Below are 27,160 nucleotides of genomic sequence, written 5' to 3' on the forward strand. Positions count from 1 at the left end.
ATACTGCAATAGCTAATGCTGTTTTGCTGCAACTAGGTTATCTGAACCTAGGACTAGGTTATCTGAACCTAGAGGCAACTATGGGAGCCCACCCATTGGATATCTAATCCATATAAGCTGAAATAACTATTTTACTGGTTTAAATGCTTCTAATGCATTTATCTAAGCTGTTAAAATGCCTAAGTTGCATTTTAGCTGATCTAATCATTTTATCGAACGCTTGGTGTGCCTAAACCCTCCTCTCCATTAGGGAATCGCTTCTAGGCACCCAACAGCGTCTATGATCCCCAACTGAAGGAGAATAGACGTATTCGGCCCATCTAAAAGCGCTAAACTAATCCCTAATTGGCGAAGAGAGCTAAATACACCCTAGGTATCGATAAAAATTTGCATACATCCTAACTAGAGCATAAAAACTCAAGCGGAAACTATTATACTGCAGGTGAGGGGTTTCTTACCTTCTAATCGTAATTTCTTACGATTCTATTCGCTAGAACTCCGGTGGAGGTGGTCCTCTCGACGATCCGCTCACGTCTTCGCGTTCCTCTCGCGGAGGAGAGCCTCTTTCGTGTAGGAGTCGTCGCCGGAAGATGGCCCTAGGGACCTTGGGGCTTGGTGTGCCGTGCGTGAGGGAGAGGAGAGGGTGGCGTCGGCGTTGAGGGTTTGGAGAGGGAGAAGGTTGTCGAACCAAGCAAAAATAAACCAAACCCACTTAAACCTTCTATTTATATTAAGTGGTTAATTCGGCTAAACCCAACTTAAATATAATCGTTCCCCTCCTCTTTCAGCACAGCCCTGCTGGGTCAACTGGTTATGACATTGTCCCTCTAAATCATAGGTCTCGGGTTAAATCCCCGCCTAGGCCGTTTTACGCTTATATTTCTTTTTGCTACTTCCGCTACTCGGAAAATTCCGGAAAATATCTAAAAATTCCAGAAAAATCCTAGAATATTTCTAAAATAAATTTGGGAATTTTTCGGGCTTTACACAAATCTCCAAGCAAATAAAATTTTAAACACAAATTAAAACTTCCTTATTTGCTTCCGGAAATTTATAAAAATTTTCAATAATTTTTATCCCTTCATGATTAGTTAATAAAAAGGAAATTTTATAAATTAAAATCTTTCTTTTAAACATGTGGATAATTTCCAAAAAGAAAAGTTATCTCTAAAAATTAAAATCTCTTTTCAATTTACAAATAAGGAAAGATATCAAATCTTTTCTTAATCTTTTTGTAGAAACTAATAAAAGAGAATTTTTAATTTTTAAACTTTCTTTTAAATTATGAACATGATTAAAAAGGAAAGTTTTTACCAAAATTAAAATCAACCTTTTAATCTACAAATAAGGAAAGAGATTTAGCTCTTCTCTTAATCTTTTGTAGAATCTTATAAAAGGAAAGATTTAAATTTTTAAACTCTCTTTTAAATCATGTTATCCACATAAGAAAAATTTTTAAAAAAATAAAAAATCCTTTTATTTTAATTTGGGCCGGCCACACCAAGCTTGAACCCAAGCTAGGGCCGGCCACCTTGAAGCACCCATGAACCAAACTTTGGCCGGCCCTAGCTTGGTATCCAAGCTAGCTTGGCCGGCCCCTATGGGATGGGTAAGAAGGTGGGTATAGGTGGGTATAGTACTCTATAATTAAGAGGCTACGATAGGGACCGAGAGGAGGAATTGGTTTTGGCCTCCCAATGAAATTAAGCATCCCGTGTTCGCCCCGAACACACAACTTAATTTCATCAATAATAATTCATTCCACTAAAGAACTATTATTGAACTACCGCACCAATCCCAAATTATATTTTTGGCTCCTTCTTATTATGAGTGTGTTAGTCTCCCTGTATTTAAGATAACAAATATCCACTAATTAAGTAAGTTACTGACAACTCACTTAATTGATATCTAGCTCCAAGAGTAGTACCACTCAACTTCATCATCATGTCGGACTAAGTCCACCTGCAGGGTTTAACATGACAATCCTTATGAGCTCCTCTCGGGGACATTCTCAACCTAGATTACTAGGACACAGTTTCCTTCTATAATCAACAACACACACTATAAGTGATATCATTTCCCAACTTATCGGGTTTATTGATTTATCGAACTAAATCTCACCCATTGATAAATTAAAGAAATAAATATCAAATATATGTGCTTGTTATTATATTAGGATTAAGAGCACACACTTCCATAATAACTGAGGTCTTTGTTCCTTTATAAAGTCAGTATAAAAGAAACGACCTCTAATGGTCCTACTCAATACACTCTTAGTGTACTAGTATAATTATATAGGTAAGATAAACTAACACCTAATTACACTACGACCTTCCAATGGTTTGTTCCTCTCCATCATGGTCGTGAGCTACTGTTTATAATTTATAAGGTACTGATAACATGATCTTCTGTGTGTGACACCACACACTATGTTATCTACAATATAAATTAATTGAACAACTACATTTATCACAAATGTAGACATTTGACCAATGTAATTCTTATTTCTAGATAAATGTTTTATACCAAAAGCTAGGCTTTTAGTATACATTCTAACAATCTCCCACTTATACTAAAAGACTAAGCTGCCATATCTGCTGCCATACATCTGATTCTCATGCCTTTCAAAAAGCTCTTGCCTTAAGAACCTTAGGTTATCATCTGATGCAATCTAGGCGGCAACAACTTCTCCTCGTTATACAATTTCTCGTATTGGGTAGTACTTGCGCTCTATTGTGTTTACTTGCCTTATAGACTCATGGTTTCTTCGAGTTTACTACTGCACCATTATTATTACAATAAATTGTAATAATCTTTGGACAAACTAGAAATCATATCTAAGTCTATCTTGAGGTTATTAAGTCATTCAACTTTTATGGCTACCTCAGAGGCTTGCCATATACTCAGCTTCTATGGTGGAGTCCAGAAAAACACCTATGCTTATCACTCTTCCATAGTTATGACTTTTCCTCCTAAAGTAAACACAAAACCCCGAGGTCGACTTATTATTGTCCCTATCCGATTGGAAGTCAAAATCCGTGCAACCTACAGGAACCAAATTAACTGCCTTGTAAGCTAGCATATAATCTCTAGTGCCTCTAAGGTACTTCAATATATGCTTTACTGCAGTCCAATGTCCTTGTCCAGAGTTACTTTGATATCTGCTAACTATGCCTTTGGCAAAACAGATTTCTGATCTCGTGCATAGCATACATTAGGCTTCCGACAGCCGAAGCATAAAGAATTACCTTTATTTCCTCTATCTCCTTTGATGTGTTCAGAGACATCTCTTTAGATAAAACTACTCCAAGCCCAAAAGGTAAGAAACCTTTCTTGGAGTTCTGCATGCTTAAAATGAGCAAGGATTTTTTTTTCGATATATGAAGCTTGGGATAAGTAAAATATTCTTTTCTTGTGATCCCTTATTACTTTGATCCCAAGAATATATACATTCTCCCAAGTCCTTCATATCAAATTGTTTGGACAACCATACCCTTACTTCTGACAACACTTTGATATTGTTTCCAACTACCAAAAATGTTATCTACGTATAGTACAAGAAATACCACCACGTTTCCATCACACCTTTTGTATACACAAGACTTATCCGGTTACTAAATAAATCCATAGGTCTGGATTACTTTGATAAACCGGATGTTCCAAGATCTTGAAGCTTTGCCTCAGTCCATAGACTGATTGAGCTTGTACAGAAGATGCTCTTTGCCCTTTGCAATGAACCCTTCTGGTTGCTTTATATGGATGCTTTCTTCAAGAACTCCATTAAGGAATGCTGTCTTGACATCCACTTACCAAATAGATAAAAGAATCTGGATAGACTTAAGCATGGCTACTAGTGAAAAAGTTTCCTTTTTCATCAAACCTTGCTTTGAAAGTTTCCACCTTCCTGTCTATCCATCTTTTCCTATTTTCACCCAATGGCTTTTACACCATCTGGTGGTTCTACAAGCTTCCAGATTTGATTAGAATACATATATTCTAATTCTGTATTCATTGCTCTTTGCCAAGATGCTGCATCTTTGTCTTGGAGTGCTTCATCATATGTCCGGGATCAGGCTCATGTTCATTTGGAATCAAATCCAAAGATTTTTCCAAAACATGAATCTTTTAGGTTGTTTGACAACCCTCCCACTACGATGATGCACTATCTATAATTGTGTATCAATTGTGATACGTGTTGCAGTTTCTTGTGATATTTCATCTTGTACAGTTGGTACTAGATTAGACATGTCCTTTATAATTTCTTTAAGAACAAATTTACTTATGGGCTTGTGGTTTATTACATAGTCATTTTCTAAAAATAGATCATTGATGCTAACAATGACCTTCTAATTTTAAGACTATAAACCTACTTTCATTTCTCTAGGATAACTTACAAACAAGTGAATTCCTGTCCAACTTATCATTGTCTCTCTTCAGCATATGTGCTGGACTACCCGAATCCGAATATGCTTCAAAATAGGCTTATGCCTATTTAGCAATTCTATATGAGTAGAGAGTTCTGACTTTGGAAGGTACTATGTTCACTTCTGTTTCCAGAGTATATCCTTAAAATGAATTTTGTAATAACTCATCATCAATCTACTTATTTCCATAAGAGTCCTATACCTTCCTTTATCTACACCATTCTGTTGGGGTGTACCAGGTGCAGTTAGTTGGGATTGAATCCCTACTTCTGATAAGTGACTCCTAAATTCTCCCAAGAGGTACTTGCCACTACGATCTTACCATAGTGACTTTTACTTTAACATTTCTCCGCATCAGTCTTGTACTCTTTGAACTAATCAAAGTACTTAGTCTTGCGGTACATTAAGTAAATTTATTTGTATCTTGAATAGTTGTCTATAAAATAGACGAAATATTCAATACTACCTCTTGTCTGGATAGTCATAGGATCACACAAATCAGAATGAACCAATTTCAACATATCTTTGACTCTATACCCCTTAGACTTAAAAGTTTCTTGGTTATTTTTCCTTCCAAGTAAGACTCGCAGGTTGGAAAGATTTCCACTACTAATGAACCCAAAAGTTCATCAGCTACCAATGAATCCTACTTAAGTTAATATAACCTAGCCTTAGATGCCAAGGATATAATTGGTTCATTTCCGAAAGTTACTTTCTCTTAAAGTTAGAAGATGTGTTACTAATTTCCATGTGTTGCATCGTGAGAGTTATTGGATTATAAATTGTCAACCAACATACCAGAATAGATAACTTCCCTATTTTTCTTGATAACAACTTTATTATCAAAATAGACACAATATCTATTCTATAATAGTTTAGAAACTGAAATCAGATTCTTTCTAAACTTAGTATGTAAAGATAATTTCTAATAATCCATATTTTATTTCTATTAGAGAATAAACCTCTCCCACTGTAACAGCTGCTACTTTTGCAGTAGTGCCCATGTGGATGGTGTTTTTATTTTCATTTAGTTGTCGGGTTTCCTGGAACCCTACAATGAATTGCAGACATGATTAATGGCATCTGTATCTACACTCCAGGTTCTGGTAGATAACACCACTAGAAATGTTTCAACTAATGAATTAAATACACCTATATTGTTCTTAGTTCTAAGAAGACAGTCTACCTTAATGTCCAAGTCCTATTTCCAATCATTACAATTGGGACTACTAAGTCTTTTCTATAGTATAACAACTAGGGAATTGACAAACATTTTAAATCTTAAGAATCACAAAAATATTTGGTCAAGATCAATTCTTTTAAAATCCCCATGAATTTTGTATGCCACGATAGTGTGGACGTATACAAAATCAAAGAGGAGATTTTATCCATTAATTTTATTATCTCGTCAACTTTACTTTATGACGAATAAAATTAATAGTTGATCTGTCTTTGATCAAATATTTGGTCAAAACTTTTTTAATTTAAAAATAACATTGATTCCTCAAACAATATTATTTAAATTCACCAACACCTCAAACACCGTAAATTTTGCATGCCACGATAGTGTGGACGTATACAAAATTTAAACATTTGTGAGAGGAGGGTTTTACCCATTAATTATCTTGTCAATAAATATTTATGACAAAATAAAATTACCTCAAACACCGTTGAATTTTGTATGCCACGATAGTGTGGACGTATACAAAATCAAACATTTGTAAGAGGAGTTTTTAATTTTATTATCTTGTCAACCTATTTATTTGACAAATTAATAGTTGGTTTTCTTCGGTCACACAAATAATAGCAGTGACTCCGATGGGGAGGATACTATTAGACGTGCCTAAGTGTATACCATTACTTGACACTAAGTCCATTAATAAGATTGTGTCCCTTCCGATGGGGAAGATCACACGCTCTTAATTAATTTCCTATAGTCATCCAAAATGGAAGTTTAAGCTAGTGATCCACAAACAAGCTCATCCAATATGGAGGAAGACACTCAGAGCCAACGCGCAAGCTTGTTGCATCACTTATAAACCAGTAATGGAGACCGTGGAATTTATTTTAAAAATAAATCCCTCTCCCACTTAGTTATTTAAAGTGAGGAATTTTGACTATGCTAGCCTACTTAGCATGCATACTAACAAGCACACACAACACAACATAAAAAGCAATAAATAGAAAAAACTAATTTTCAACTATTATGGCTTTTTATCTATTGCTGTCCTCTGTGTGCCGCCAACCCTAGCTGCTGCCATCTTTGGCCACCGCCACCGGGTCTAGTTGTCGCATCCATCTTGCTCCTTGTTCCGCTGCGCCTCTGGTCCTCAAAAGGTTCCACGCCTTTGCAAGATTCGATCCGCGACATAAATAGAATTTTACATTTTTCGATCCTATATTCCTCGAAGGAATGTACATGTAAACTAGATCGAACATAAAATAAAATTTACATCCATCGATCCTATATTCCATAAAAGGAATGCACATGTAACTAGATCAAAAAATAAAATCCTAATAAAACTAAATACAGCTCCTGCTGTATTTTATAATACAATCATGCACACACAATAAATGCCCTTGACATGTCCAAGGGTCCAATCACACACATAATAACTATAAGCCATAATAGTTGGATCCTGCATCCACAAAGTTAGCACATCCTACTATTATCCTGCCTAAATTATGTATGACATGTGCATAATTAAACTAATACCAAATACACAGAGGCAAAACCCTAGCTCTGATACCAATTGTTGGTTGCTACTCGGAAAACCTAGAGGTTCCACTGTACAAAAATTTTGTACAAAGATCTGAACCTTTTCCTAGCTACCATGTGTTCTTTTAAATTAAATTTTGGATCGCCTGCGGAACTTAACACGTTTGATCCAAAACTTAATCTATTTGTTCTTTTAGGTTTTGACTTGGATCTCCTGCGGAACTTAACACGTTTGATCCAAATCACCTAAGTTATTAATTCCATTAAATATTAATTTCCAAAATTGGTTCCTAGTACTGACGTGGCGAGGCACATGGCCTTCTTGGATATGGGAGCAACCACCACCGACTAGACAAAACCTTTTAAGGAAAGCTAATATTTAATTTCCTAAAATAACTTTAGGTCAACCGAAAAGAACAATCAAATCACAAGGAAAAGAAAAACAAAAGAACACTATATCGAAAACAAATTCGAAACACTAGAATCGTATGCCTCTTGTATTTAGTATTATTTCAAAAAATAACTAGTATGATGCGGAAAGAAAAATTACTAGTTATACCTTTTAGAAAGACCTCTTGATCTTCTACCGTATTCCTCTTCTAACCTCGGACGTTGTGTGGGCAACGATCTTCCAAGATGAGAACCACCTAGGCACCTTCTTCCTTCTTCCTTCAAGTTTCGGCCAAGCACAAGAACTTCCAAAGGATGAAGAATTTTCCACCAACCAAGCTCCAAGGGATGCATGCTTTCTCTCCTTCTTCTCCTTCCTTGATCCGGCCACATCCTCCAAGCTCCAAGAGATGATAGATTTCGTCCACAACAAGAGGAGAGAAGAGAAAGGGAAGGGCCGGCCACACCAAGGAAGAAAAGAGGGAGAAAAATAATAGAGTCGTTCACTATGAAGGCACCTCTACCCCCTCTTTTATAATCCTTGGTCTTGGCAAATAAGGAAATTTAAATAAAAATTTCCTTAATTCTTTTGCCATGAAAAGGAAAAATTTATTTAATTAAAAATAATTTTTTTTTCTCAATTTACAATGGCCGGCCATATACAAATCTCCAAGCAAATAAAATTTTAAACACAAATTAAAACTTCCTTATTTGCTTCCAGAAATTTATAAAAATTTTCAATAATTTTTATCCCTTCATGATTGGTTAATAAAAAGGAAATTTTATAAATTAAAATCTTTCTTTTAAACATGTGGATAATTTCCAAAAAGAAAAGTTATCTCTAAAAATTAAAATCTCTTTTCAATCTACAAATAAGGAAAGATATCAAATCTTTTCTTAATCTTTTTGTAGAAACTAATAAAAGAGAATTTTTAATTTTTAAACTTTCTTTTAAATTATGAACATGATTAAAAAGGAAAGTTTTTACCAAAATTAAAATCAACCTTTTAATCTACAAATAAGGAAAGAGATTTAGCTCTTCTCTTAATCTTTTGTAGAATCTTATAAAAGGAAAGATTTAAATTTTTAAACTCTCTTTTAAATCATGTTATCTACATAAGAAAAAATTTTTAAAAAAAATAAAAAATCCTTTTATTTTAATTTGGGTCGGCCACACCAAGCTTGAACCTAAGCTAGGGCCGACCACCTTGAAGCACCCATGAACCAAACTTTGGCAGACCCTAGCTTGGTCTCCAAGCTAGCTTGGTCGGCCCCTATAGGATGGGTAAGAAGGTGGGTATAGGTGGTATAGTACTCTATAATTAAGAGGCTACGATAGGGACCGAGAGGAGGAATTGGTTTTGGTCTCCCGATGAAATTAAGCATCCTGTGTTCACCCCGAACACACAACTTAATTTCATCAATAATAATTCATTCCACTAAAGAACTATTATTGAACTACCGCACCAATCCCAAATTACATTTTGGGCTCCTTCTTATTATGAGTGTGTTAGTCTCCCAGTATTTAAGATAACAAATATCCACTAATTAAGTAAGTTACTGACAACTCACTTAATTAATATCTAGCTCCAAGAGTAGTACCACTCAACTTCATCATCATGTCGGACTAAGTCCACCTGCAGGGTTTAACATGACAATCCTTATGAGCTCCTCTTGGGGACATTCTCAACCTAGATTACTAGGACACAGTTTCCTTCTATAATCAACAACACACACTATAAGTGATATCATTTCCCAACTTATCGGGTTTATTGATTCATCGAACTAAATCTCACCCATTGATAAATTAAAGAAATAAATATCAAATATATGTGCTTGTTATTATATTAGGATTAAGAGCACACACTTCCATAATAACTGAGGTCTTTATTCCTTTATAAAGTCAGTATAAAAGAAACGACCTCTAATGGTCCTACTCAATACACTCTTAGTGTACTAGTGTAATTATATAGTTAAGCTAAACTAACACCTAATTACACTACGACCTTCCAATGGTTTGTTCCTCTCCATCATGGTCGTGAGCTACTGTTTATAATTTATAAGGTACTGATAACATGATCTTCTGTGTGTGACACCACACACTATGTTATCTACAATATAAATTAATTGAACAACTACATTTATCACAAATGTAGACATTTGACCAATGTGATTCTTATTTCTAGATAAATATTTTATACCAAAAGCTAGGCTTTTAGTATACATTCTAACACATTCAAGACATCATCTTCTTCCTTTATTCTTCTTCTTCTCTCCCTATCCTCCATTGCTGAAACCCCTTGAGAGTGCTAGCACACTCTAAGTGGTTTTTCTCTACCTTTTGTCTGTGTGGATGCTTGTAGAGGAGTGTTCACTTGACACTCTACGAGATCCGACAACTTTTGGACGAGCGGGATAAGTGAAGGGTTTCACTACAAAAGTATAATCTCTACCATTTAGATCTAGAGTAGATCTAGGAGAAAACTAAGTATATGTAAATTTTTATTTTCACACAGATCTGTGGCAAGAACTTCGAGGTTTCACTACAAAGTAATTTTTGCGGCTCGAAAGTTCTTACAGTGGTATCAGAGCCACGTGTGAAGCATATACTTGTTTTATTTGCATTGTATTGGATATTTGCAAATTTGTAAATTTCTATAAATTTACTAAATTTTAACATCTTTATGAGTGTATTTCTCTTGGGGGCAAAACAACAAGTGTATAGTCACTTGGAGGTTTCAGCCACTAAGAGAAAATTTTCGCAAACGAGTTGGTCTCGGCCAAATCGGTGATCTAAATGATTTTAGGTACTGTAAGGTCTTTGTAACACTCACAAAATTAATTTTGTGAGTACGGGTGCTGCCCCTAACCCCGCAAGGGGAGTTGTTACTTGACCTCGGCCGAAAAATCAACAAACTAGACCGCCGCGAAGTTGCAGATCATAAAGGGTTGTTAGAATAGTAGTAAATTTATGAAAATTTATGAAAAATGCATATTTTGAATATGTGTGTGATGTGTTCATGGTTATGGCCCAAGAGACCCAATATGATTGGAAATTATGTGTTGTAATTCATAATACGGCCTGCGAGCCGTCATTTGATTGTGAATGTTGTATTTTGTTACACGACCTGTGTGTTGTGCCCTCCTTCTTTTAATATTCCTATTGTAAAATAGTTTTAAACTCGAATGTAACTCGAGTTTCACTTTTGTAATGTACAATTTGAAGATGGAGTTACAAGAAGGGAGCCGACAACACAAGGTGGTCAAATGAAGACCTTAGAGAAGGTGCTATCCCTAGGTTTACCATTCGATCTTCTCTTTGGCTAGAGAGGATCATAGTAGGGCCATAACCATGTCACATTATCTTTGAATATTGATATATTCTTTGTGTGTATGTGATGCATGCTATTGTAGGGTATTTAGTGCCTTGATGCGTATATGATACACATTAATGATTAGATTAGATCTTAATCGAGTCAACTCGAAATGCCTACCATGTTTTAATACCCATCACTAACTCGATCATTTGTTGTTGTTGAATATGCCAAAGCAGAGCAATGCATATTATCTTGGTAGGGTGCTGAGGGACAATCTTGGTCCCGCCTATCAAAGCTTGGGTGAGTACAAACTCAATTAGATTGAGTATAACTAGTTAGCTCAATTTGATCGGGTATAACTATAGGCATTTTCCAATGGTTGGAAGATAGGATAAAAATCACATTTATACTAAATCTTGGGCGATTTAGCCAAAGCTAACTCAAGTTTTCTTATAAATGAGGATATTGGTCCTATAAACAAGAGTTGCATAGAGATGTAATTGATAATACGTTATCTACCGATCATACTAAGTCTTGGGTGATTTAGCCAAAGCTAACTCAAGTCATAGTATGATGTGGATCTTGTCCCATGAGAATTATAGCTAATTGGTAAGAATCTAGTAGTGTGGTTTGACCACATCTATGACTTGATTCTACAAAAGTCCTATAGTTCAGTGGGAGCATCATTTAGTTAAAGGCCTAATTAAATGATAACTGGAATATGATATTTACTTTATGCATTATTTCTGTTGTAGATAGTCATGTCGACAAACACGAACACCTTCTCCCTGCGTTCTGTCCTTGACAAGGACAAGCTCAATGGAGCTAATTACTTGGACTGATACAGGAATCTGAGAATTATTCTCACACAAGAAAGAAAAATGTACGTCCTGGAGTAGTCCATTCCCGAGGCACCTCCTGCCACTGCCACGCGAGCTGATCGAGATGCTTTTAAGAAGCATCAAGATAATGCATTAGATGTGTCATGCCTCATGCTCGCGACCATGAACTCTGAGATTCAAAAGCAACATGAGTTGATGTCTACTTATGATATGGTTGAACATCTTCGTCAACTATATCAAGGCCAAGTGAGGCACGAGAGATTCGAGATCTCCAAGGCACTGTTTCAGTGCAAGATGCAAGATGGGACTCCTGTAGGTCCATATGTGCTCAAGATGATTAGGTACATAGAAAACCTACAGAGGCTGGGATTCCCACTTGGCCAAGAACTGGCCACTGACTTGATCTTGCAATCCTTGCCAGAGAGCTACAGTTAATTTATCATGAATTACAACATGAACGAAATTGACAAGTCACTGCCTGAGCTGCTAAGCATGTTAAGAACTGCTAAGCTCAACCTTAAGAAGGTAAAGCCCAACTCCATTTTGATGGTGCAAAAGCATAAAGGCAAGGGCAAGCCTAAAGGTAAGGGAAAGTCCCAAGCCAAGGGCAAAGGCAAGGTAATGAAACCTAAAGGAGGTGTTGCCAAGGATGCTACCTGCTTCCACTGCGATCAAATCGGGCACTGGAAGAGGAACTGCAAAGGATACCTGGAAGATTTTAAGAAGAAAAGGAGTGAGACTTCTACTTCATGTATATATGTTATAGAAGTCAATCTATCTATTTCTGCATCGTGGGTATTGGATACTAGATGTGCTTCTCACATTTGTACTAATGTGTAGGCGCTGAGAAATAGCAGGGCATTGACAAAGGGCGAGGTGGACCTACGAGTAGGCAATGGAGCACGGGTTGCTGCTGTTGCTGTAGGAACTTACTTTCTATCTCTGCCCTCTGGGCTTGTACTAGAATTAGATGAATGTTGTTATTGTAACGCCTGCCCTTCCAGGGACACTCTGACTGCCCTTAGAGGGACGGGGTTACTTACATTCACCTAACATACTAATGCATATGAACTCATGGCAGCGGAAGACGTACTTAAAAATTTTATCATATGCATTTGATTGTCTTAAACCATGGCATGTGAATCATAACTTTTAACATTTTACCATATCATGATCATTCTAACATGAGCAAAATATCATAAGAGCATAACATACTAATTCAAGCTATCATCATAAGCATAGAGTTCAAACTTAGTTCACATGCACAATTTAACCAAATATAGATTTAAATTTAATTTGATCTATCCACCATGCCACTTCCACACACATCATCATTGCCCTTCCTGCTGCTCCCCTTAATTCATCCATTCTTTGCCTTTATCTGCAGTACAAGGAACATAAAAACTATAAGCCAAAAGGCTTAATGAGCTCCTTTCCTACTCATAAAACATAAAGCACATAACACAACATAGCATGTGAAACATAGCATAGCATAACATGGCATGAGAAATCATAACATAGAACATATCTTATCATGTAAGAAACATAACATATCACAACATAGCATGAGGGAACATAACGTAAACATGTCATCTCATATAAGAAGTATAACATAGCATAGCATAGCATGTGAGTGCATATCATGAAACATATCATATCATGTAAGCACATATCATGAGACATATCATATCATGTAAGCATGTATCATAACTCATACCTGTTCATAATAGTGCATAAACCATAATTCATAAAATATGTGCATGTAGATGCAAGATGTATGTTATTTTTTTTTTAAAACATGTATCATGGAATGCACATATGCATCATGTCTCTATTAAAACATATCATATACATACTTGAACATAATATCATCATGAGGGCCCGACTTGTACCACATATATATATAAATGCGCGCAATCCCTAGGACAGGGTAGCTAGCCCCGAACCTACTATGGATCTAGGTCCATTCATAGTCCGTCGACCTAGGGGCGTACTAAGGAGCTCATCCATTTTTACGAGGCCCGTTTCATAGACCATCGACCTTGGGGCGCTTATGGAGCTCACCCTTGGTACAAGCCATATAAAATAAAATATCATGTCATACATATCATGTCATTATGCATATCATAGCTTATCATACATGTCATAATTTCTTGTCATATCATGAAGAAAGCTCTTGATCCCATCTTAAGGGAAGCATCTCTTTGTCATACTATGAAGAGTTCTCTTGATCCCAACTTAAGGGAAGCAACTCTTAGGCTTTTCTTCTTACTTAAGCCTTTCAGACATATATCATGAAACATAACATGTTCGTATCCTAACATAAAACATAACATGTGATTTTCATAACATCAAGCATGGCATAACATATCATGAAGCATAGCATAGCATATCATATCCTGAGCATAGCATATCATATCATGGAACATAGCTTATCTCATAACATAAGGCATAACATATCCTATCATGAACATAGCATATCATATTATGAGCATAGCATATCATATCATGAGCATAGCTTATCATCTCATGGAGCATAACATATATCATATCATGAAATCATACATTATGAGGAAACATAAGCATGCATAGTTGGTTCAAAACTTTTCCCCAATCCTATTCTTCCAATCTTGGCCGAAACCTTACTAGCATGGATTCTAAACCTTGGCCACCATACAAAGCATGAAACTTAAACCAACTCTAGATAATTAGTCATACATCATAAAGAAGCATAAACAAGCATGGTTAAATTTCAAGACCTTGCTCTAAGCCCATATACTTGCTTGGCCGAACCTTAAGGTGAGGTTCTAAGCATTCATTTGTACAATATGTAGCATGGAAACTTATCTAATCTTATCCAAAGGATCATACAACATGTAGAGTCATAACCAAGCATAGTTAGGATAGAAAAACTTAACTCTAAGCTTACACTCTACCTTGGCCGAAACCTACAAGTAGGGTTTCCATTCTTTTAGTGCAACATGTGACATAATGGCTTAACCTAGCTACATACAAGGTATCATACTTCATGAATGAACATAAACAAGCATGTTTAGGTTCTAAATTTTTAGCCCTAGGCCTCTTATACTCTCTTGGACGAAACTTGCAACTAGCATTTTCATATTTTTCATACAACATAAAGCATAAAAATCTAAACTACCAATACACAAGGGTTCATGCATCATGAAGGAGCATAACCAAGCATGTTATCATTTAAAAATCTTACTCCAAACTTCATTTCTATTCTTGGCCGAAACATGTGACTAGGGTTTCCATATTTTCATACAACATGAAGCATAAAAATCTAGGCTACCAATACACAAGGGTTCATACATCATAAAGGAGCATAACCAAGCATGTTATCATTTAAAAATCTTACTCCAAACTTCATTTCTATTCTTGGACAAAACATGTGACTAGGGTTTCCATATTTTCATACAACATGAAGCATAAAAATCTAGGCTACCAATACACAAGGGTTCATACATCATAAAGGAGCATAAACAACATGTTATCATTAACAAAACTTTGCCCTAAATTGTATTCCTATCTTTGGCCAAAACTTGAAGATAACTTTATCCAAACTTTATACAACATGGAGCATGGAAAACCTAAGCTATCCACATATAAGAAAGTTTAACAAGTTTAGGAACATAAACAATAAGTTTCTTTTTTTTTAAAGCCTTGCCCTAAACCCTATATCTCATCTTGGCCGAAACATTAGGTTAGGGTTCTTAAAATTTTTAATATCATATGGAATATTAAGCTTAGCCATCAACATATAAAAGATCCTATATCATGAAGAAAATAGGCAAGCTTGTTACAAAAAAACTTGGATCCAAACCTTACTTTTTTTTTATCTTGGCCGAAACTTTAAAAATGAGGTTTAGACTCTTTTTTTTCTTTTTTTTTTCCAACATGAAGCATAGCTTGTAAACTTGTTAACCTAAATGACCACAAATCTAACTTGGCCGAAACTTGAAAAAGAAATCTCTAAGGTTTCAATAACGTTTACGTACAAAGAAAACCGAAAACTACTTGTACTGCAGTGAGGGGATACTCACATCCTCGCTTGATTTTCTTAGGGAAGAGACCTTGCTTGTGGAGCCTTCCTAGAGATGAGCTTCTTGCTTGGCTCGGCAATGGTGAGGGGAAGAGGCTCTTGGTCACGGTGAGGAGGAAGAAGGGAGCAAAATGAAGATTTTCCTTCATTTTCTCCTTTTATTCCAAATGAGAAGAGGAAGGAAAAATGGGTTTTTCCTTCTCTTTTTCTTTACTTCTCCTTTAATGAAAAAGAGGAGGCAAGAATCCTCTTTTCTTTTGAGAGAAAGAAGGCAATTCTAACTTCTCCTTCTAAATGAAAGAAACTCTTTTCTTACTCTTAACTATATTGTCACTTCTCCTTATAACAATATCTTCTCTTGGTCTATTGGTTAACACATACATGTATCTAGTAAGAGATCCAAGATTCAAACCTTGGTCATCTCTTTTTGGTTCTCTTATTTTTATTATTTTTGAAATTTTACATATAAGGCCTATTATTTTTATTCATGATAAAAATATTTAAAATCTTGCTAAGTACCCTATGGGTGTTACAGTTATGTGCCTGCTCTCACAAAGAACATCATTTCAGTTTCTTGTTTAGACAAGGAAGGTTTTTCGTTTATAATAAAGAACAAATGTTGTTCCGTTTACTTAAACAAAATGTTCTATTGTAGTGTACCTCTGATGAACGAACTCTACATTCTAGACTTAGAGAACCCCATCTATAACATAAGTACCAAAAGATTCAAGTCAAATGATATGAACTGAACATATCTCTGGCATTGTCGCTTATGTCATATAAATGAGAATCGCTTATCCCAGCTCCATAAAGATGGTTTGCTAGGCTCATTTGATTTCGAATCATATGAGACTTGCGAGCCATGCCTACTGGGCAAGATGACCAAGACTCCCTTTAGTGGACACAGCGAAAAAGCAACTGACTTGTTAGACCTTATACATAGTGATGTATATGGCCCTTTCAATGTCGCTGCAAGAAGTGGTTATAGGTACTACATTATATTTACTGATGATTTCAGTAGATATGGTTATGTGTATCTGATGACACATAAGTCACAATCCTTTGAAAAATTTAAAGAATTCAAGAATGAAGTACAAAACCAGCTAGGCAAGAGTATTAAGATACTTTGATCAGATAGAGGTGGTGAATACCTTAGCCATGAGTTCGTGACTATCTAGCTGAGTGTGAGATTCTATCCCAACTCACTCCTCCTGGAACACCACATGCTTATAAAGGTCCCTTGGTAGCTAAAGGTTTCAATCATATTCATGGTATTGACTATGATGAAACTTTTTCTCCAGTAGCGATGTTTAAGTCCATTCGGATCATGCTTGCTATTGCAGTATACCATGATTATGAGATTTGGCAGATGGATGTCAAAACCGCGTTTCTGAATGGAAACTTGCTCGAGGATGTGTACATGACACAACCTGAGGATTTTGTAGATCCACTACATACTGCAGAGTATGCAAGCTGCATAAGTCTATTTATAGACTAAAGCAAGCTTCTCAAAGCTGGAATCTTCGATTCGATGATGCGATCAAACAGTTTGGTTTCATCAAGAATGAAGATGAACCCTGTATCTACAAGAAGGTTGTTGGGAGCACAGTTGTCTTCCTTGTATTGTATGTGGATGACATACTACTCATTGGAAACGACATTCCTTTGCTGCAGTCTGTAAAGACTTGGCTGGGGAATTATTTCTCAATGAAGGACTTAGGTGAAGCAGCCTATATTCTAGGCATAAAGATCTATAGAGATAGATCTAAGAAATTGCTTGGCCTAAGTCAAAGTACATATATTGACACGGTATTACTACGGGTTGCCATGCCGAATTCCAAGAAAGGATTTCTGCCGATATCACATGGTGTGAGCCTTTCGAAGACTCAAAGTCCCTCTTCTAGAGAGGAGAGAGATCGCATGCATAAGATCCCTTATGCTTCAGCCATAGGATCTATCATGTACGCCATGCTATATACTCGTCCTGATGTTTTGTATGCTTTAAGCATGACAAGCAGATACCAGTCAGATCCAGGTGAACGTCACTGGATAGTGGTTAAGAATATTCTTAAGTACCTGAGAATGACTAAAGACTATTTCTTGATATTTGGAGGCGATGACGAGCTAGCTGTAAAGGGTTACAGTGATGTCAGCTTCCAAACTGACCAGGATGATAATAGATCACAGTCTGGGTTTGTGTTTTGCTTGAATGGAGGTGTGTGAGCTGGAAGAGTTTGAAGCAGGACATAGTTGCTGATTCTACAACAGAGGTCGAGTATATTGTTGCATCAGAAGTAGCAAAGGAGGCAGTTTGGATCCGCAAGTTCATTACTGAGCTTGGGGTGGTTCCTAGCATAGCCTATCCTATAGAGCTCTATTATGCCAATAATGGAGCAATTGCACAGGCTAAGGAACCTCGCTCACACCGCGGACCAAACACATACTACGATGCTTCCATCTCATTCGAGAGATCATCGATAGAGGAGATGTGAAGATTTGCAGAGTACCCACAGAGGCTAATGTCGTTGATACCTTGACCAAGACTTTGGTGCAGAGTACACACTAGGTCATTAGGCCTTAGAGCCTACACTGATTGGCACTAGTGCTAGTGGGAGATTATTAGTTAGAGCCCTAGAGCCAATCATATGATGATTGTTGTATGGACTCGATGTATTATATTCCTATATACTAATAAAGGCATTTCTTATGGTTATTATACTTACTTGTATTGGTGCCAAATAACTAAGTATAATAGCGTCCTTGAGTAGAAGGTTCTTATCTATATCAATCGATTGGTTGAATTGATAGTTAGATGATATAGAGAACACTACTCTTAATGATTCCTAGTCAAGTATTAACATTCAGGGACAGTGTTAATGCGATGAGAGTAGCATGTAGGTCAACTCGATGACTTGATCTCACAAGTCATGGATATAGAGATATCAAGTTGACACATGGGTATGCATTGGAGAATGTATACTGAATGACCCGCCATGAGAAAGTATCATGGATCGTTATATGAGTGTCATATACTTTCTCATGTGACTATTAGTATGACTATGAGTCCTTGGACCTGAAGTCACCATGGTTCCCTACATAAGGAGTTGCATACTTTGACTTCGTCAAACGTCACCCGTAACTGGGTGGACTATAAAGGCGATTACTGGGTATGTAACAAATTATGTAGAGGGATGTGAGTGATGTAGATGGGATCTATCCCTCCTATATGACGGGAGTGACATCATGATTCTTGATAGAGTGAGACCACTAAGTGCATGGTCATGCCCAAATGAGTCAATATGAGATATTGAGCTCATTTGTTTAGAGTGAGTCTACTTGGAGTTCAAGATATAGAATGATTAGAGGATGACACGGTCTATGCCTCAATTTAATCAATCTAGATGTCAAGGATAGATGGGCATTGTCACATATTGTGAGAGTCACAATTAGTAGTCACAAAGGTGATGTTGGATCTCAACATTCTTGTAACTTGGGTAGTAATGATGTGTTGCTAGATACCGCTCATTACTTATGTTTCTAAATGAGTTTAGAAGCATTGCCAACATTACAAGAACCTATAGGGTCACACGCAAAAGGAAATTAGATGGAGATTAGGTTTATATGATGGACCAAGAGGATTAGGTTCATATGATGAACCAAATTGGATTCAGAGTAATCCAAATTAGACTAATTGAGTTGGACTCAATTTGATTCATGTGTCTAATGAGTCTAATTTAGATTATGATTCATTGAGTCAATTTAAATCAATAAATAGAGATTCATTGAATTAAGTTAACTTGAATCATATGTTGGATTTGATCAACCATGGGAGATGAGAGGTCAAGTTTGACTTGACTTGAGATGGAAGATGAAGGGTCAAGGTTGACTTGACCAATTGCCACCTCATTGTGACTTGGCATAGGACTGGCCAATGATGATGGTCCACATCATCAAGGCTACATCAAGTGTGTGCCACCTCATGACGGAGACCAAGAGTCATGACTCTTGGTATTACATGGAGGTTTAAAAGTCTCTAAAAGTGGTCGACCACATTGTAGGTGAATGAATGCATTTTGTGTTCTCATTCAAGACATCATCTTCTTCCTTTCTTCTTCTTCTTCTCTCCCTATCCTCCATTGCCGAAACCCCTTCAGAGTGCTAGCACACTCTAAGTGATTTTTCTCCACCTTTTTTCCGTGTGGATACTTGTAGAGGAGTGTTCACTTGACACTCTACGAGATTCGACAACTTTTGGACTAGCGGGATAAGCGAAGGGCTTCGCTACAAAGGTATAATCTCTACCATGTATATCTAGTGCAGATCTAGGAGAAAACTATGTATATGTAAATTTTTATTTTCGCACGGATCCGTGGCAAGAACTTCGAGGTTTTCCACAACGCAAAAAGTGATTTTTGCGGCTTAAAAGTTCTTACAAGCGCAAGTTCCACCCAATATGAGATATCGTATAACGAGGAGAAGTTGTTGCCACCTAGATTATATCAGATGATAACCTAGAAGATCCTTTCACTAAGGCCCTTAAGGCAAGACCCTTTGATGGGCATATTGAAGGGTTGGGAATCAGATGTATGGCAGAGAATATGGCAGCATAGTCTTTTAGTATAAGTGGGAGATTGTTAGAGTGTATACTAAAAGCCTAGCCTTTTGTAAACATTTTATTGTGAAATAAAGAATCACATTGGTCAAATGTCTACATTTATATGCTAAGTGTAGTTGTTCAATTAATTTATATTGTAGATAACATGGTGTGTGGTGTCACACACAGAAGATAATGTTATCAATTCCTTATAAATTATAAACAGTAGCTCACGACTAAAATGGAAAGGAACAAACCATTGGAATAGTCGTAGTGTAATTTGGTATTAGTTTATCTTAACTATAAAATTATACTAGTACACTCTAGTGTATTGAGCAGGATCATTTAAGATAAGTTCTTTTTATACTGACTGAATAAAAGAATAAGACCTTTGTTATTATGGAAGTGTTTGCTCTTAATCCTGATATAATAACAAACACATATATCTAGTATTTATTTCTTTGACTTATCAATGGGTGAGATTTAGTTCGATAAATCAAGAGGCCTGATAAGTTGGGAAATGATATTATTTATAGTGTGTATTTTTGATTATAGAAGGAAACTGTGTGCTAGTAATTTAGGTTGATGATGTCCCCAAGAGGAGCTCAAAAGGGTTGTCATGTAAACCCTACAGGTGGACTTAGTCCGTCATGATGATAAGGTTGAGTGGTACTACTCTTGGAGCTAGATACTAATTAAGTGAGTTGTCAGTAACTCATTTAATTAGTGGACATTTTGTATCTTAGATACAGGGAGACTAACACACTCATGATAAGAAGGAGCCCAAAATGTAATTTGAGATTGGTGCGGTAGTTCAATAATAATTCTTTGTGGTATGAATTATTATTGATGAAATTAAGTTGGGTGTTCGGGGCGAATACGAGAAGCTTAGTTTCATCGGGAGACCAAAACCAATTCCTCCTCTCGGTCCTATCGTAGCCTTTTATTTATAAAGTGTTATACCTACATATACCCACCTTCCTACCCAATCTTAGGTGACTGGCCAAGCAAGCTTGGAGTCCAAGCTTAGGCCGGCCAAGCCAAAGGTTGAGACAAGTAAAGGTGGCCGGCCCTAGCTTGGAGCCCAAGCTTAGTGTGGCCAACCATATATAAAATAAAAGGATTTTTTTTTTAAATCTATTCTTATGTGGATACTATGGTTTTAAAAAAGAGTTAAAAATTTAAATCTTTTATTTTATAGCTTTCTACAAAAGATTAAGTGACAGATTTGATATCTTTCCTTATTTGTAGTTAAAAGGAAGATTTTAATTTTTGATAAAACTTTCCTTTTTTGTAACCATCTACATAATTTAAAAGAGAGTTTTAAAATTAAATCTTTTCTATTATAGTTTCTACAAAAGATTAAGTAAAGATTTGATATCTTTCCTTATTTGTAGATTAAAAGGAAGATTTTAATTTTAAAGAAAACTTTCCTTTTTGGAAATCATCCACATGTTTTAATAGAGAGATTTTAATTTATAAAATTTTTCCTTTTATAACCAACCATGAAGGGAAAATTTATTAGAGAAATTTTTATTTTAAAAATTTTCGGAAACGAATAAGGAAGTTTTAATTTTGTGTTTAAAACTTGCCTTATTTGGAGCACATGAGGTGGCCGTGTTAGAGTGTATACTAAAAGCCTAGCATTTGTAAACATTTATTTTTAAATAACGAATCACATTGGTCAAAAATGTCTACATTTATGCTAAGTGTAGTTGTTCAATTAATTTATATTGTAGATAACATGGTGTGTGGTATCACATACAGAAGATCATGTTATCGGTTCTTTATAAATTATAAACAGTAGCTCACGACTAAGATGGAAAGGAACAAACCATTGGAATAGTCATAGTGTAATTAGGTATTAGTTTATCTTGATTAATAAATTACACTAATACACTCTAAGTGTATTGAGTAGGACCATTTAAGGTAAGTTATTTTTATACTGACTTAATAAAAGAACAAGATCTTAGTTATTATGAAAGTGTGTGCTCTTAATCCTAATATAATAACAAGCACATATATTTAGTATTTATTTCTTTGACTTATCAAAGGGTGAGATTTAGCTCGATAAATCAATAGGCCCGATAAGTTGAGAAATGATATTACTTATAGTGTGTGTTGTTGATTATAGAATGAAACTGTGTCCTAGTCATCTAGGTTGAGAATGTCCTCAAGAGAAGCTCATAAGGATTATCATGTTAAACCCTACAGGTGGACTTAGTCCGACATGACAATGAAGTTGAGTGGTACTATTCTTGGACTAAGACATTAATTAAAATGAGTTGTCAGTAACTCAATTAATTAGTGGACATTCGATATATTAAACACAGGGAGACTAACACACTCATGATAAGAAGGAGCCCATAATATAATTTGGGATTGGTGCGATATGTTGGGACTTTCGGGCCACAAAAAATGCTTTTTTTGCGTTGTAGAAACCCCGAAGTCTTGCCACCGGATCTGTGCGAAGATTAAAATAAATTCATGTACTTGTTTCTATTCTAGATCTACATGGTAGAGATTTTATACCTTTTATGTGAAGCCCTTCGCTTATCCCACTCGTCCAAGGTTGCCAGATCTCGAGAGTGTCAAGTGAACACTCCTCTATATGTATCGACACGAACAACGAGATGGAGAAAAGTCACTAGAGTGTGCTAGCACTCTTTGTGGCTCACGGCAATGAAGGAAGAGGGAGAGTAGAGAGGAAGAGATGAGGAAGAAGAAGGAGTGAATGAGAACACAATTTCATTCACTTGCAATCAAGTGGTCGGCCACATCATGGAGAGGTTATAAACCTCCATGGGATACCAAGAGTCATGGCTCCTGGTCTCCTCATGAGGTGGCATTTGGTCAAGTCAATCTTGACCAAATGATATGGCCTTGATGATGTGTAACACCATCATTGGTCGGCCCTATGCCAAGTCACAATGACATGGCATTTGGTCAAGTCAAAGTCAAGTAAAACTTGACTCTTCATCTTCCCTCCTAAGTCAAGTCAAACTTACCTAAATTCTCCCATGATTGATCAAATCTAACCATTGATTCAAGCCAATTTGATTTAATGAATCTCTATTCATTAAACTAAATTAATTTAATGAGTCATAATCTAAATTAGACTCATTGGACACATAAATCAAATTGAGTCTAACTCAATTAGTTTAATTTGGATTACTCTTGATCTAATTTGGTTCATCACATGAACCTAATCCTCTTGATTCATCATATGAACCTAATCTCCATCTAATTGCCCTTTGTGTGTGACTCTATAGGTACTTGTAATGTTGGCAATGCTCCTAAACTCATTTAGAAGCATAAGTAATAAGCGGTATCTAGCAACACATCATTACTACCCAAGTTACAAGAATGTTGAGATCCAACATCACCTTGTGACTACTAATTGTGACCCTCACAATATATGATAATGTCCTTCTATCCTTGACATCTAGATTGATTAAATTGAGGCATAGACCGTGTCATCCTCTAATCAATCTATATCTTGAACTCCAAGTAGACTCACTCTAAACAAATGAGCTCAATATCTCATATTGACTCATTTGGGCATGGCCATGCACTTAGTGGTCTCACTCTATCAAGAATCATGATGTCACTCCCGTCATATAGGAGGGATAGATCTCATCTACATCATTCATATCCCTCCGCATAAATTGTTACATACCCAGTAATCGCCTTTATAGTCCACCCAGTTACGGGTGACGTTTGACGAAGTCAAAGTATGCAACTCCTTATGTAGGGAACCATGGTGACTTCAGGTTCAAGGACTAATAGTCATACTAATAGTCACATGAGAAAGTATATGACACTCATATAACGATCCATGATACTTTCTCATGGCGGGTCATTCAGTATGCATTCTCCAATGCATACCCATGTGTGAACTTGATATCTCCATATCCATGACTTGTGAGATCAAGTCATCGAGTTGAACTACATGCTAGTCTCGTTGCATTAACATTGTCCCTGAATGTTAATACTTGACTAGGAATGATTAAGAGTAGTGTTCTCTATATCATCTCACTATCGATTCAACCAATCGATTGATATAGATAAGAACCTTCTACTCAAGGACGATATTATACTTAGTTATTTGACACCAATACAAGTAAGTATAATAACCATAATGAAATGTCTTTATAAATATATAGGAATATGATACATCGAGTCCATACAACAATCATCATATGATTGGCTTTATGGCTCTAACTAATACGGTAGTGCAATAATAACTCTCTAGTGGAATGAGTTATTGTTGATGAACTTGAGTTGTGTGTTCGGGGCGAACACGGGATACTCAAGCTCATCGGAAGGTCAAAACCAATTTCTCCTCTAGGTCCCTGTCATAGCTTCATTAATGCCTCAAGTCCACTCATGAAAAGCCTTTCTTGGTGTCCAAGAGGGGGTCGGCCCATGGCTTGGTGACCAAGCCATAGGGACTGGCCAATTCCTTCTCAAAGGGGTCGGCCCTTTGCTTGGTGTCCAAGCAAAGAGGGGCCGACCACAATAAATTCAAATAGGAGGGGTGTTTTGAATTTTTAAAATCTTCTCTTTGTAGAAATCTACAAATTTTAAAAGAGAGATTTTAAGATTAAAAACTTTCCTTATTTGAATTAGGCCACATGGTTTGAAAGAAAGTTCAAAAGTTTGAAAACTTTCATTTTTAATCATCCTCATGGTTTTTAGAAAAAAGGAAGATAAATTTTAAATTTGAAACTTTCTATTTTTGTAACCATGTTAAAAAAGAAAAATTTTAGAAGAGAAGTTTTAAATTTTAAAACTTGGTTTTAAATTTTTAAAACTTTCCTTTTTTAACTTCCACAATAGGAAAGAGAGCTTGTAAAATTTTATAAGAGGATTTCTTCTTTTATAAAATTTTATAAAAATTATTTTTCTCCTTGATGATGTGGCCGGCCACCCTTGCTTGGTGCCCAAGCAAGGGGCCGGCCAATCAATCCATGATTGATGATTGAATCAATCAAGAGGAAAGAAAAGGAAAAATAAAAGGGGAAATGAAAAAACAAGAGGATGATTTTAATTTTTGTAAAAAGTCTTTCTTTATTTGCCTTGGGCAAGTAATATAAAAGAAGGGGAAAGGAGACCTCATGTATTATCAATTCTTATTCTCAAGTTGGTGCTTTCTCTTGTGGTCGGCCCTCTCCCTCTCTTTTTCCCCTTGCTCTCTTTTGTTCTCTTGTGGTGGTGGTCGGATTTTAGAGAAGGAGGAAGAAGGATTTTGGGTGGTGTTCATTTGGAGGATCGTCACCCACACGACGTCTAAGGCGAGGCGAGGAATACGGCAGAAGATCTCGAGGTTATTAGCATACAAAGAAAAGGTATAACTAGTAATTGTTTTCCGCATCATGCTAGTTATTTTTCTTTGTAAGAATTCCAAACACAAGAGGCATTAGATTCTAGTTTTTCGAATTTGTAATTTGTGTTTGTGTTTTTTTTATTTTTTGAATTTGTGATTCGATTGTTCTTTTTGGTTAAACCTAATATTATTTTAGGAAATTAAATATTTAATTTCGTTAAAAAGTTTTGTCGAGACAGTGGTGGATGCTCCCATACCCAAAAAGGTCATGTGCCTCACCATATTTGTCCTGGGAACCGATTTTCAAAATAGATATTTAATTGAATTTGTAACATAGGTTGATTTGGATCAATAGTGTTAAGTTCTGCTTGCGATCCATGTCCAAACCATTAAGAACAGATAAGTTAAATTTGGAATCAATAATGTTAAGTTCCGTTTGCGATTCCTAATTTAACTTCTAAAGAACACAATAGGTTGTTTAGGAAAGGTTCGACACTTGTACAAAACTTTTATACAGTGGAACCGGTACGATCTTCCTAGGACCAACCAACAATTGGTATCAGAGTTATGGTTTGCCTTTGTGTTTTTTGGTTTTCAATTAATTATGCACATGTCATACATAATTTAGGCAGGATAATAGTAGGATGTGCTAACTTTGTGGTTGCAGGCTCCAACTATTATAGCTTATAGATGTTGTGTGTGATTGGACCCTTGGACATGTCAAGGGCATTATTTTGTATGTACATGATTGTATGTATCAAATACAGCAGGAGCTATATTAGTTTTAGAATTTTACATTTTTTTCGATCTAGATTACATGTACATTCCTTTATGGAATATAGGATCGATATATGTAAAATTATATATTTGTCGCGGATCGTATCCTTGCGAGGCGTGGTGCTATTAGAGGACCATAGGCGCAGCGGAAAAGGAAGCTCGATAGACCCGACAGCATGAACCCTAGGGCTGGCAGCACTCAAAGGACAGTGATGAAAAGGCCATAATTGTTGGAAAATTAATTTTCATATTTATTGCTTTATTTACTGTGATGTGTGTGTGCATATGATATGTGCCTGTTATAGTTAAAATTTCTCACCTTAAATAACTAAGTGGGAGAGGGATTTTTAAATAAATTTCACGGTGTCCATTACTGGTTTGTAAGTGATGCAACAAGCTTGCATGTTGGCTCTGAGTGCCTCCCTTCACAACGGATGGGTTTGTTGCGGATCACTAGACCAAACTTCCTTTATGGATGGTTATAGGAAATTATTTAGGAGCGTGTGATCTTCTCCAACTGAAGGGGCACAATCCTATTTAATGGACTAAGTATCAAATAATGGTATACACTTAGACGCATTCAATAGTATCCTCCCCAACGGAGTCACTACTATTGTTTTGCGTGATCAAAAGAATACCAACTATTAATTTGTCATAAAATTAGGTAAAACCCCCTCTTATAATTATTTGAATTTGTATACGTCC

This window comes from Zingiber officinale, chromosome 5A (genome assembly GCF_018446385.1).
Source record: "Zingiber officinale cultivar Zhangliang chromosome 5A, Zo_v1.1, whole genome shotgun sequence".
NCBI lineage: Eukaryota > Viridiplantae > Streptophyta > Magnoliopsida > Zingiberales > Zingiberaceae > Zingiber > Zingiber officinale.